The sequence below is a fragment of the Pseudorca crassidens genome, chromosome 2, assembly GCF_039906515.1.
Source record: "Pseudorca crassidens isolate mPseCra1 chromosome 2, mPseCra1.hap1, whole genome shotgun sequence".
NCBI lineage: Eukaryota > Metazoa > Chordata > Mammalia > Artiodactyla > Delphinidae > Pseudorca > Pseudorca crassidens.
This window is the reverse complement of record NC_090297.1, coordinates 34,837,181-34,851,480: the sequence shown is the minus strand read 5'-3', so window position 1 is coordinate 34,851,480 and position 14,300 is coordinate 34,837,181. Positions and strand designations below refer to the sequence as shown.

Genomic DNA, 14,300 nt, shown 5'->3' with positions numbered 1-14,300 from the left:
GGAGCTGCGTGCTCTGAAATCCTGGGAATCCCTGTCATTTCCTCCTGTTTGTTATTTCTGCTGCCCCTGTGAGGAAATGCTCCGTGAGTTGCTCAGGCCTTACCCAAGGCTGTTGCCTTCTCTGTAGGCGGGGGGTGAGGTGAGGGCTGCACAGATCACCCCCTCTCCTGAGCACCAGGACCCTCCTGGCAGGGGGTACACCAGGGATGGCCTGGGAGTTGGGCAGGCAAGGCCTGAGCCACCTGGGACAGGAGACTGGGCCTGTGAGACGAGGGGAACCAGGAAGCCAAGGGGCCTGGAAGATGGACCACTGCTGCTGCTGTTTGAGCCCCCGGGGGGGTTTCCTGTCCCAGCTCTCTTGTGCTCAGCCACATTCCCAGTGCACTCCAGGCTAGCCGGCTGAGGGAGTCAGGACTGATGGAAGGTTCTCTAGGGGGGCACGGGGTGTCCACTTCATTCACCCTGTGCCTCCATGATCTGGCACCATGCCTGGAAAATGGCAGGGTGGGGAACCCAAAAACTGTATTGGATGGATGGACAGATGGACGGATGGACAGATGGACAGATGGGCAGAGAGAAAGAAGGTTGTCCTTCCTGGAGCTAGAGGGCTATAGGGCAGTAGCATCTCTAGGGTCCAGCCCTGGTGGCAAATGTGACCATCAAAGTGTGGACTTCCTTGGAGAGGGGTGGGAGGCTGGGGGTCAGAGTCAGGGGTTTCTTACACCCCCTTCCCATCTTCTCAAGCTCTCTGCTCAAATCTGCCCCTCCCTGCATAAAGACACCCTGTCCCCATACGTGGGTGGGCATCAGAATCTCCTGGGGTGCTTTAAACAGTGTAGAGTCCTGGGTCCCAGCTGAGGCCTGCTACTTAGAATATTGACAGTTGGGACCATGGATTCTGTTTGGTTTTTGTTTCGTTTTGTTTGGCCACGCCACCTGGCTTGCGGGATCTTAGTTCCCCGACCAGGAATAGAACCCCGGGGCCCTCAGCAGTGGAAGCGCGGAGTCCTAACCACTGGACGGCCAGGGAATTCCCGGATTCTGTGCTTTTTAAATGTCTCAGGTGATTCTTCCATGTAGACAGGCATAGGAACTCCCCACCTACTGGAGTGAGTTTAACCCCCCAGGCAAGGCGTTCTGCAGCCAGCACCTACCCCCTCCCCCAGGCAGCCTCATGCCTTGCCCCTCACCCCAGACACGAGGCCTAATGAAAAGGCTCCGCGTTCCCAGACATGCTCAGGCTCTCTCACCACCAAGCTTTCACTCAAGTTCATCTCTCTACCTTTCCCCTCGTCCACCTGAGAACTTCTACACGTCCTTCCTTCGAGGCCCAGAAAATGCCACTTCTCCCAAGAAGCCTTCCACACCTATCTTCCAGCCAGGCAGAACTTTCATCTTCCTGAGTTTCACAGCACCTCCTACCATCTACATCGTAGCACCTGTCACTCTGCCCTGTAATTACAGTCGGCCCTCCAATCCGCGGGCTCCGCATCCATGGCTCAACCAATAGCGGATCAAAAGTATTCTGGAAAGAAAATGGCAGAAAGCCCGATAAAGCAAAATTTGCCACATGCTGGCAACTATTTACATAGCATTTATATTGTGCTAGGTATTATAAGTAATCTAGAGATGATTTACAACGTGTGGTAAGATGTGTGTAAGTCATATGCAAATACTATGCCACTTTACATAAGGGACTTGAGTATCTTCCGATTTGGGTATCCACAGGGGTCCGGGAACCAATCTCCTGTGGATACCAAGGGGCGATGTATCTAATAATACCTCTGCCAGACAGTTTACATCAGCAGCCTTGTTTAAGCCTCCCAGGAAGCCTTTGAGGTAGACGATGATGCTGCTGATGATGGCAAAGACTGATTAGGTGAAAAGCTTGGAAGCTACAAAGGCTGCTAGACCCATAAATCTTCACAATAACTGGGTGAGGTAGGTACCATTATTATCAGGCCCATCTTACACATGAGGAAACCGAGGCCCAGAGAGGTGAATTCACTTGCCCTGGGTCACACTGATAAGTGGTAGAGCCAGGATTTAACTCAGGGAATGTTCCAGCCCTTTTACAGATAAGGACACTGACGCTCAGGGAAATATTTGCCCAAACACACCATTCTCATAAGCAGCACAATTATGATTTGCACCCAGGAGCCTTTGACCCAGAGCTCCACATTCCCACATGGCCCCAGTTTAAAACTTCCACTAAGCAATCCGCAGACCATGCCCCATTGCTGGCCTGTTCCAGGCTTCCTTCCTCTTCTCACAACCCCCCAGAGACCTGCCCTCTCCTCTTCGCAGACTGGCATGCCCTCTGATCTCACTTCTACCCAGACTGCCCCACCTTGAGTTCCCTGGGAGGAACACCCAGCCCTTGCGGAGGTCACAACTCAGCTGGTAGGCAAAGGTCCCGCCCTGCTGGCAAGTTTTTCCCTGCAACTTCCCCATCCGCATTCCAGACGGAGCAGGCTGAGGCAGTAGGGGGAGCAAGCCCCCTCCTCTCCCTGGGCCTCAGTTTCTCCATCTGTTGGGCAGACAATAGCAGGGCTGAAAGGAGGCTCTGGTGATCCTGGGGTAAAAGGCTTCGTAAACACTGGTGGTCCAGCCCTGACTGCCTCACTCCCGAGTCCTGGTTAGGAGGGTGGCGTCCCCTGTCGGCCTGGAATCCACCTCCGCCGCCCTGGCGGTTACCTGCCCTCCTCACGTCCCTGCGCCCCTGCTAAAGAACAGGATCACAACCAAAGCAAATACAGGGTGTTTCACAGAGTAATAGCTCCATAAGTAAACAGCAGCAGTTATTAAATGAAGGGCCTTGCCTCTCTCTGTGGAGAGAGCAGACCAAAGCCGAAGTAGAGCTGTGCAGTCAGGCACCTTCCTGGAGAACCTGATGGGAAACTTGGCTCTCCGAGGTCGGTCCCCAGCGCAGCCATCCCACCCACTGAGCATGACTCTAACCATCCAGAGGGTGACGGCAGGTTGTAACGGCAGCTGTTTTGGACACACGTTGCAGAACTCTTTCACATGCCCTTTTCTCCTCCACTCCTTTACAAAGCCTGTAAAAGGAGCTGGCGTGGGCTTTGGCTCCAGGCTGACCTGAGCTCATTTCCAGCTCTGCCACTTATTGGCCGCATGATCTTGGGAAAGTTATTTCTCTTCTCTGAGCCTCACTCTGCCTTGTCTGCAAAGTGGGCACGATACTCCCAACCTTTTGAGGGTGCTGTGAGAGTTAGAAGGTCAGGCACAGAGGAAATACATAATAATCCTCATCGCTCTGTTACCCCCACGTTCTAGATGAAGCAACTGAGGCTCAGAAAAGCTCTATTGTCTGTTCCACAGCTAGTGAGAAGCAGGGCTGACTCTGAGTCCAGGACACCTGCTTCCACACAGGAAGCTGTCCCCCAGTTCATGAATTTGTGAGGCCAGGAGGTATGCCTCTGGTTGCCCAAGACCAAGGACCGATCTCAGGATCCTGCTTTATACGCCTCACCTTACAACCGTCATTAGTCATAGCTGGCCAGGTTCCAGGCCTCAACATCAGGCCCTCCGGAGTGGGTCAGAGTGGACAGGGTCAGAGTCAAGATGGACTTGGCGGTCATGGCAGGTGGGGCCGTGTGCCCTGTGCACACCGGAAGACCCGCAGACACAGGACACGAAAGCAGCGGGCTTGTCCCAATCGATCCACACTGTGAGGACACGGTGACCTCATCTCCACAGCCAGGAGCTCAGCTGCCAGCCCTGTGTTCCTTTTAACAGCCTGAGTCAGCGGGCAGAGACACACCGCAGAGCACTGCCTTCTCCCTGCTGATTTATTAGGGCGCTTTCCCAGAGCAAGATAACAACTCTTCTTAAGCATCTGGCTCTGGGCAACTTACTTTTAATTTTCACCCTTGGAAGACAAAGATGAGATACCATTTCTCACCCATCCAACTGACAAAGATTAAAAAGATAAACCACATCCAGGATTGACCAGAGGATCGTGAAAAGGGTAGGTCCCTTTACAGCCGGTAGAAATGCAACAAGTAAATACTATGTTTTTGAAGGGCGATTTGGCAAAGTTTTAAAAATTCCCGTCTCCTTCGACTCTGACTCTGCAATCCCTCTCCTACAAGGATTTGTACCTAGTTTTTGGTACAAAGTTGATCTTCACTGTGTTGTTTATAACTGTTCCCAAATGAAAGCCACCTAAATATTCATCAGTAGGGGATTGGTTGAATCAATGATGGGCTATCAGTCAGCCATTAAAAATCAGGCTGGGAAGAATATTTACTCAAAGAGAAAATGCTCATTACAGATTAAGAGACCAAGCAAGTCATATCCAGAATGATTTGCATTGATATGAGCAGGCTTGATAAGTTTTTCCACACCTGGGCTTGTTCTTGAGAAATTCTCCCATGTGGCCCCAGCCGCCATGTTGTAAGGAAGCCCAGGCTACCCTGCTGGAGACAGAGGAGGATGCAACACCATGTGTGGAGAATGGCCCCAGCCAAGTACCCCATCGAATGCAACTGCATAAATAACCTCAGCTGCATCACGGGGAACAGAACTGCCCAATCCCCCAAATCAAGAGAAATACATCATTGCTGTTTAAAGCCACTAAGTTTTGGAGTGGTTATTCGGCAGCAGTAGATAGCTGAAACACCCTGAAACACCTAAACACCCTGAAAGCTCCTAGATTTTCAGAACGTGTACAGACCATTAGTGCAGAAGCACCTGTGTCTCAGCACCCAGCCTGCTGTGCAAATCTTGGAGGGAGAGCCTTGGATGACCCCAATGGCTGAACCTCTACTGCTGGCCAGTCATCGTGCAGCTTTCACAAGCACCATCATGTACTAGGTGCTTAATAAATATTTATTGAATAAGTGAATAAATGTCTTAGTTAACACACACTGCAGCCCTGGGTGGTAAAAGTGATCATTTTATTATTACTCAACTGACACTCATTCATTAGAGAAAAATGCAGGTATTTCAAAAGAAGAAATGAAAAATTACCCCTAATTCTACTACCCGTAATTTCAATGAACATTTAGCATCTATGTATGGAAATTCAATTACATTACATATGCATATTTACTTTTTAAAATGTGATAAACATACTGTTTTGTAACCCATTTTTTCAATTCAAAAATATCTTGACTCCCTTTCCATGTCAATGACCATATATCTCTGTTCCACATTTTTAACAGGTGCATGTGTTTGCACCCTCCTCCACTCCACCCTCACAACAGATATGAGCCCTGCCAGCCTTGTTCGTTTTCTATGACCCCACCGCCTAACCACAGCCAATAGGACCCAGGACAAACATCTCACCCAAACTGGGCCAATCCGCTTCTCTCTTCTAGAAATTTGGAATCCAGACCAGGAGAGAGTCGAGTCAGCCTTGAAGTGGTCCCAGGTAAATGCTGGCATTGTGTGGTGGTTACAGGCTACCACGTGGAGCAGAACATGCCTGTCTGTGAAGGGAAAGAGAAATAAAGCAAGAATGAGGGATGTAGACCATCCTGGTGGCACTCTACTAGGTCCCAAGCTTAGTCAGCATCTGACTGCACCCCTGCCACTGTTTGCCGGACACCTCTGTTGCCTTTAATGAAGTCTCCTTTATTGGCTGAAGTTGGCTTAAATATATTGATACTGGCAACCAAAAAATTCCTATTTCTAAGGAAATAAGACAGATGGGACTCTCAGCCACAAGGCCAGGCCTCTGGGAATCAATAGAAAGAACACCCAAGACAGAAGACTAGCGCCCCAGCACCTTCTATAAGCCACTTTCCAATACAGGGTACACAGGCTGGAATGCCAGCTGTTTGAGGGGAGGGCTCTAGAGCCAAGCAGTCAGGGCCCTCCCTCGATGACACGGCCCCCGCCTTCCAGCCTCAACAGCAAACGTCTGTTGGGCACCTGCCACGTGCAGGGCACTGTGCGAGAGGCCTAGATGCACACGATGTATAAAGTTCCATGTGTGACTTTAGGCAAGTCATATCCGCCTCTCTAGGCCTCAGTCTTCTCATCTGTAAATGTGTTGAAAAGCACAATTCTAACGTCTTTCCAGCTCTCACACCTACCAGTCTAAGCCAGGGTCCCAGCCCCAGCATGCCAGGAAGAGGGCATATATAACAAGCTCTAGCAGGGGCATTGGACTTTCCAGACACCTCCCTATCCACTGTCTCCTGTGAGCCTGCCAACAGCTCTGCAAGGCCGGACTTATTAGGCCAATTTTAGGGATGTGGAAATGGGAGAGGCAGAGAGGTTAAGCAACCTGCCTGAGGGTACACAGCTGTTGAATGGAAGCGCTGAAACTTCAGTCCAAGTCTGAGCCAACTGCGCACTGGGAGAAGGATCAAATTACCCTTGACATTGGTTATCAGTTTTGTTGTTGTTGTTATCACAGTTTAAAGACAAGGACAGGGCTTCCCTAGTGGCGCAGTGGTTGAGAGTCTGCCTGCCGATGCAGGGGACACGGGTTCGTGCCCCGGTCCGGAAAGATCCCACATGCCGCAGAGCAGCTGGGCCCGTGAGCCATGGCCGCTGAGCCTGCACGTCCGGAGCCTGTGTTCCGCAACGGGAGAGGCCACAACAGTGAGAGGCCCGCGTACCGCAAAAAAAATAAAAATAAAAAAATAAAGACAAGGACGGTTTAAATGAGGCACCTAGAGTAGTCACATTCAAAGAGACAGAAAGTGGAATGGTAGCTGCCAGGGGCTGGGGACAGGGGGAGTGGAGAGTTATTGCTTAACGGGTAAGGACTTTCGGTTTGGAAAGATGAAAAAGTTCCAGAAATGGATGGTGGTGATGGTTGCACAACAGTGTGAATATATGTAATGCCACTGAACTACTACGCACTTAAAAATGGTTAAAATGGTAAATTTCATGTTATGTGTATTTTATCACAATTTTTTAAAATGAGGACACTGAAGGGCTTCCCTGGTGGCGCAGTGGTTGAGAGTCCGCCTGCCGATGCAGGGGACACGGGTTCGTGCCCCGGTCCAGGAAGATCCCACATGCCGCGGAGCAGCTGGGCCCGTGAGCCATGGCCGCTGAGCCTGCGCGTCCGGAGCCTGTACTCCTCAACGGGAGAGGCCGCAACAGTGAGAGGCCCGCGTACCGCAAAAAAAAAAAAAAAAAAAAAAAAAAAAAAAAAAAATGAGGACACTGAGGTCTAGCACTTATTATGACAAGGCTTCTCAACCCAGAGCTAGAAAGGTCTTGGAAGTCACCTGATGCAACCCCTTCATTACGAAACTGAAGATACAGAGGCTTAGAAAGGGACAGTGACTTGCCTGAAGTCACCCAGCAAACCCGTAACTGCCCAGAGTGGAGTAGAACCACTGCCTTCTGAGTCCAGGGATGTCCACCTCCAGTGCTTTCCCTTTCTTAAGAGCTAAGCTGCCGTGGGTTTCAAGCTTCAGTGAGGAAGGGAGGGCTTCTCCAGGCTTTCAGTGTCTCACTTTCCATCTTCTAAAGGGTGAGTCAGCTCCGGTATAATGCGGTGAGTCAGCCAGCTCCTCCGTGATGAATGTACATGTGACTGCCAGGTGGCATCCAGGTGGGGCTGGGAGTGGGGGAAGTGCGCGCAGCCGGATGCCGACTGGGCCATGGCCGCTCACTCAGGAGGTGAGGTCTGTGCTTTCTTTTGGCTCCAAATTGCTGCATAGTGGTATCTGGAGGTTAAGAGGTCCAGGTCTCACACCTTCCATTTGCTACCCAATTCCTCCTTTGGTGTGACCTCAAGCAAATGGCTTTAACCTTGGTGTGCCTCGGTCTCCTCACCTGTCCAATGGGCACATGAATAAATCTGGTCTTGACCTCCGCACAAGGTGTGGGGAGGACCCAAGGAATGACACTGAGAAGGTGTTTTGCACAGTTAAAAAGTTGTACCAGCATAAACGGCATTGTTATTTCACTTCTCGGGAGAAATAAAGTTCTAAGAACAAAACAGAGCCCAGCCAGGCTATTTATTTGCTTTACCCATCAGTCCTTGGACTTCTTAGGGTCTGAGAGCCTCTGGTCTCCTTGCTCTTCCCCAGGGCACCAACCTTAACAGAAGGCATACTGTGGACTAGGCCCAGGGACAAGCCACTGAACCCTCCCCAGAGCCCCACAAGGTCAAGATTATTCTGAGCCCCATTTTACAGAGAGAAAAGTGAGGCTCACAAAAGAAGAAGCAACTCATCAAAGATGACACCACAGGAAGGGTAGAGCTGGGCCCTAAAGCCAGACTTGAGGACTATTCCGGCACTGGTCCTCTCTGTGGGCTCAAGGAGGAAAGTTCCTGGGGTCTGCATCAGGTCCCCTGCTTCCAACAATACACGGAAATCGAAAGAGGTCGATCCCTGCCACCCTAAAGTAAATCAGGCTTTGAGAACGTGAAACACTGGAAAGAGTAACAATCGTTACCATTTTTCAAGAATGTATTATACGCCAGTCACCTGACAGTCATCTTCTCACTTCCTATTCTCACTAAATCTTTGAGGTAAGTACGGATATTATTCCCATTTTACAGGTGGGGAAATTGAGACTCAGAAAGACTGAGCAATAAGCCCAAAGACACACAGCTAGCAGATCTGCCTCCCCAGCCTGTGTTCCACCCACCGTATATCACTGTCGGCCTCCTCACTCGTTCATTCTTTGCTTCATTCATTTATTAAACATTTAGAGCCTCTTCTCTGTGCTCTAAGTAACTCGCTGGACAGAGGGAAGACAGGGACACCTGAGCCCCTACCCCAAGGAGGTCATTATTGGGAGGAAAGATACGGCTCAAATAACTGTAATCTCAGCGGTAAAGAGCCAGGCCCTGGTGCACTGCTCGTGCTGGTGCTGGGCCAGGTGACTGAGCAGGTGCTACAGGTCAGAGTTTTTGTTTATTTTTTTTAATCAAGGTGCTAGAACTCATACCTACTACCTGTGTGATCTTGGGCAAATCACTTCACTTCCCTAAGTCTCAGTTTTCTCTTTTAGAAAATGGAGAGAAAAAGACTCATCTCACTGAGGTCTTGTGGGGATTAAACTAACTGGAAGAAGCCAGGTACCATTTTGGGTGCTGGGGGTGCTGGAAGAAGCAGACAGCGGTCATTCCCTTGCAACCACAGAAAGAAATTTTTTTAAGTAAAAAAAATTTTTTTTAATTGAAGCCTAACATGCACACAGGGAAGTGTAAAAACTGGAATTGTCCAGCCCAATGAGTTTTCACAAACTGAACACACACGTGTCACCAGCACTCTGATTACAAAACATCACCAGCAGGGGCAGGACTAGGACATGGCAAGTGAGACACTCACCTCCTGGGTAAAATTTAAGGGGGTACCGAAAAGCTCAGCCATCAGGATAAATAACGTTTTAATGCAATATTTAAAAAAAATCAAAACTAATGCAAGAAAATGCATGATGACAAAATATTAAACTTTTAGATAAAGACAGGATTAGTAACAATGCTGTGTTGGGTCACATTAAGGCTCAGGGCAAAAGGGAAATATCAGTAATATTGATCCTGCCTCATCTGCCTCACCTTGGTCCCAGCCCTGATTACCAGACCTCCTGAGGGTCATTCATCCCCCCAAGGGTAACTAATACCCAGACTTCTAATCCTATAAATAAGTTTTGCCTGTTTTTGAACTTTGCATACATGAAATCACACTCCTTTGCATATGGCTTCTTTCACACAACATTGTGTCTGTGAGCTGTAGCCACGTTGTTGTGTGCCAGGGAAAGACGCTTAAACAAGGAAATGACCATGTGCTGGCTGGATGTTTGAGAGGGACCATGGAGGTGGCAGGTGGGAGGAAGAATGAGCAGAGCTAGCACAGGACCAGTGGAACGGAGAGAAGGGGATGGAGTCCAGTGCTATTTTGGAAGGGCAGAGTCCACAGGATTGGTTGGATATTGGGGATGAGGGAGAGAGAAGAGTCAAGGAAGATGCCAGATCTCTGACTTGGGCTATTTGGTGGATAGAGGAACCGTCTCTGCAGTGGGGGACCAGGAGGGATGGGAGAGGATAATGAGTTTAGACTTAAACATGGTGAAGGCCAGGTACCTGTGGGGCATTCAGAGGGCTGTCCTGGAGGCAGCTGGACAGACAAGCCCGGTGCGGGAGAGAATTGGGGAAAGGAAGTGTTCCCTCAATATCCCCCAGCATCGGGCGAGCAGGTGGTGGCCCTGATGAAAGCGTGTGCAGAGGGCCGGGGAGGGGCTTGTGAAAGGATAAAGGAGGGAAGCTGAAAAGTTCTCTGAGAGCAGGTGGTATGAACTGGTGCGCAAATCAGAATGAAAATATTAAACATACAAAACTGTCCTCCCTGGCCCATCAGGACTTCCAGGAGTCCAACACAGTGTGTACCTGCAGCCTGTGAGGATCGGGGTTGCAGAATATCCTGCGGATCAGGGGCTCTCCAGTCCCAGTCCCTGCCAGCTCCACTTGCATCAGCGGCAGCTGACTCAGCAAAGCCTTTTCTGCTGGCTGCCAGAGACACTTGCCTTTAAAGGCAAAAAAAAGCGCCTTTCCCCGGGCACCCCTTACTCACTCCAGACTCGGGAGCTGCTGCTACCAACCCTTACCCCCTCACCCCGCCCCGCCCCCAGCGCGCACAGCGAGCCCAGCGCGGCTGGGGTCCCGGAGCGTGCGAGCGTGCGCACAGGCACGCACCAGGCCGCCGGCATCCGCCTGGCCACCTGGCACCGCCCCGCCAGTCCCAGGGAGCTCTTTTCCTCCGACTGGCTAGGGCTAGAGCTGCTTGGAATCCAAAAGTCCGAGTTCCTTCTTGGACTAAAGCAGCCTCCAGGGAACAAAGCTGCCAGTGTGAGAGCAGCTTGGGGAGGTGGGCACTTGGTCCTTCGAAGCGGAGCCCAAGGGCTCCACCCCAGCCTCCTCACACTCCCCTTTAAAGCCTCAGGATAGGGAAGGCTTGAGAGGAGGCTGAGACTTCCTCAGGTCCTTCCCTGCTCAAAAACCCTCCATGGCTCCCCACTGCCCACTGAATAAAGCCCTAACTCCTATACCTGGCATTTGACCCCTCCTCAGCTTCTTCTCCCATCAAATTCCCCCTAACTTCATCTCTTCTTGCTCCCAATCCCCTGCACTCCCGCCGCAGGGGCTGCTTAGCCTGGCTCTCTGGCTTAAGCTGCACTTCCATGAGCCCGCTCTGGGCATTCGCTCTCTCTTCCCAGGCATCCCAAACTTCCAGGCTCACTTCCTTAGGCTTTCTCTGGTGCTTCCTCTCTGGTTGCAGTTAAATCCGGTCGCCCAGGACTCAGCCATCCAAAAACTAAACTAGCCCACCTGTGAATCTAATATCTGATCAGTGTCGATAGCTTCTGATGAATTTACCTCTATACTGTACCCTCCAGGGATCATAAAGCTTTTACACAAAGAACATCTAGAAATGCAATTTCAAGCAGTTAATGGGAGTCTGTTGGGGCAGGTATGATGGGGTAGGGCGAAGGTAAAGCTGTTTTTCTAGCCACTCTGCTCTGTCTTCAAGTCCCACCCTGACCATAGGAAGGGGGTTTGATTGGACTTCTGACATCATGAATTAGTACTGTTTATTTGGATAAACTTTTACACACAATCCGTTTTTCCTCTGGCCAAGTCAGGAGGGGATTGTTACACCCATTTTACAGATGTGAGTCTTGAGGCTCAGAAAAGAGAAAGGATTTGCTTGGTGATGTTTAACAAGTAAATAGCAGAGCTGGGACTCAGGAGTCCAAATCCAGGGCTCCACCATCAGTCTCTGAGTGTGGTCTAGAGATTCTTTCTCCCCTTCAGCAGTCACTCTCTGCCTGTCTACTGTCTTTGCACATGTTCTTCCCCTTGCCAAGGATGGCCTTCCCTCTGACCCACCTGATGAACTCATATTCAGCCTTCTAAACCCTGCTCAGCCTGCCCTCTCCCTTTCCTGAAGCTCTCTCCACTCCCTCTCCTTCCTCTGTGGTACAAGTTCTCTCCCATACACTTTTTTTTTTTTTTTTTTTTTTTTTGCGGTTCGCGGGCCTCTCACTGTTGTGGCCTCTCCCGTTGCAGAGCACAGGCTCCGGACGGCCAGGCTCAGCGGCCATGGCTCACGGGTCCAGCCGCTCTGCAGCATGTGGGATCTTCCCGGACCAGGGCACGAACCCGTGTCCCCTGCATCGGCAGGCGGACTCTCAACCACTGTGCCACCAGGGAAGCCCCTCCCATACACATTCTTAACCATGCACACCCAACTTGGTACTGTTGCTGTGCATCTCGCCGCTTCATCCTCTCCGGTTTGGGGGCTCCATAAGCTAGCAACAGGCTTGCCTGCCTCTGTCCCTGGGGAAGTGGCCAGCACAGGACTGGCCTGGAGAAGGAAAGGGAGCCTGATGGTGAGTATGCCCCATGAGCTGGGTGGGGTGTACCCACAGCTGGGAGGAGACATATGCAGTAGACTGGATGTGCTCGGAAACGGGGAGCAATGGAGAGACTTTGAGCAGGGACGTGGCAAAACCCAAAAAGTACTTAAGGGAACACTGGTGTTGGCAGGAAACAGGCAGACTAGCTGCTCATATGTTCATTCATTCCTGCCTTCTTCCTTCACTCCTTCACCCCTGTGTCTCAGCTACAGAAGCCATCCTCGAGATGCTCAGTCTGGAGGGAGACAGAAAGGACAGCAGCACACTAAGAAGCATCGAAGGGTAAAGGAGAGAACAAGCTCTTGGAGGACTCAGGGACACTTCCCGGAAGGGGCCCCATTCTAGGGGTGCTTTGTGCCGTCAGAAGCATTTTGGCTTGGTGAGGTGGAGGTGGAGGGGTCAGGCAGAAGAAACAATCTGAGCAAAGGTACAGATGTGGAAAGTGCTGGTGTGAGGGGTGAGGCTGAGCCTGTAAACTGCTGCCCTGAGGGCCTTGCTAGCCAGGCTGGACCTTGCTGCCTCTACGGCAACGGGGGACGTACGAACAGGAGAGTGAGGGTCAGCACTAGAGGACATGAGGCCAGAGGCACTGGAGGCCCTGCAGACAGAAGGAAGGGAAGGAGGATGAGGTGGTACAGAAGGTGAAATCAACAGGACTCAGGGGCCCTTGGCACCAGACGAGGAGAGGGGTGGCCCTAAGCTTTCCAGGCTGAGCAGCTGGGAGACCGCAGAAATAGGAGCCATGGGCAGGGGTGTGCCCAGAAGGGGCAGGCCTTCCCTTCCAGGGCTTCTTGGTCAGCCAGGGTGCCCCCTCCCAAGGCCAGCACTGGACCCACAGCCCAGACACAGGACTCCAGGGGTCATGGGGTCAGCTCAGGCTCCTCCTTCCCAACAGAAAGTAGCCCCTCCCTGGGCCCCTCCATAGGGAAAGGGACCCTCAAACTAACCTCAGGATTTTGTCCAGACCTTTGGACTGGGGGGGCTCTTTCCTTTCACTGTGTCTCGAGTAAGACACGGGTCTAGAAGAAGAAACGAGGTGAAATCAGATGAAATAAGATGAAGTAATACCACTACCACTAAAGGGGGACTTACGGCGCGTTATGCCTGTGCTAAGTATTTCACGAGCTTATCTGGGCACTGTATCTCTCATGATAGCACATGAAGTTGGTGGTCATGTTCATTCCGTTTAACCCAGAAGAAAGCTGAGCCTCATAGGCCAGCACCTTGCCTAGGATCACTCGAGGACTGGTCTACAGTGGAGCTGGTTCGAATCCAAGTTCTCCTATGTTCCTACCATTCATATTTTTCACACTTACCTGTCACCATAGAGTCACATGTACTGTCAGGAGTGGAGAAAGGCTTCACAAAGGGGGTGATATTAAAGTGCAAAGAAGAGGTGGGCATAGATTTCCAGGCAGAGGGCCCAGCCTGTGCTAAAGCAAGGCTTGGCTTACAAACAGGAATGTGGGGATGGAGAGGGGAAGGGAGAAAATCGCGGAGCGAGACCTCCCGTAGTCTAACAAATACTTAAATACCACTTACCACGTAACAGAAGCTGTTCTAAACACTTTACAAATATTAACTCACTTAATCTTCATAACAAACCTATGAGGTGGTTCTATCAGTACAGCTAGTTTCCCGAAGTTATCCGGTGGCGGAGTGAGGACTCCAGTCCTTGCTCTTAAGCGCTACCCTTTGCCGCTCCTATTTTGTCTCACAGCCGGTACGAGCTCCTCCATTTTGCTACAGGCTGCCGAGGCTCAGAGAGGTGCGCACACTTGCTGAGGGTCACACAGCGAGGGAACTCCCGGGACCCAGAGAGCAGGGGAGACGCTCAGCCACAGCGAGGTGCCCGCGGGGCGCCCTCCCGCCCCACTACCCCGGCCCTGGCCCCCTCCCCGCGGAGCCCCGCCCCGGACGTGCCCCAGTCCCCGCCC

The 14,300-nt window shown here is 51.3% G+C and overlaps 1 long non-coding RNA gene across 1 annotated transcript; it reads right to left on the bottom strand.

Moving 5' to 3' along the window:
• Window positions 1-11,518: 11,518 nt before the first annotated feature.
• On the bottom strand, window positions 11,519-14,241 carry LOC137218612 (uncharacterized). The gene is made up of 2 exons (XR_010940792.1): window positions 13,311-14,241; window positions 11,519-12,598 (listed from the first exon to the last, which is right to left on the bottom strand). It is a non-coding gene; the product is annotated as an uncharacterized lncRNA (long non-coding RNA).
• Window positions 14,242-14,300: the final 59 nt, after the last annotated feature.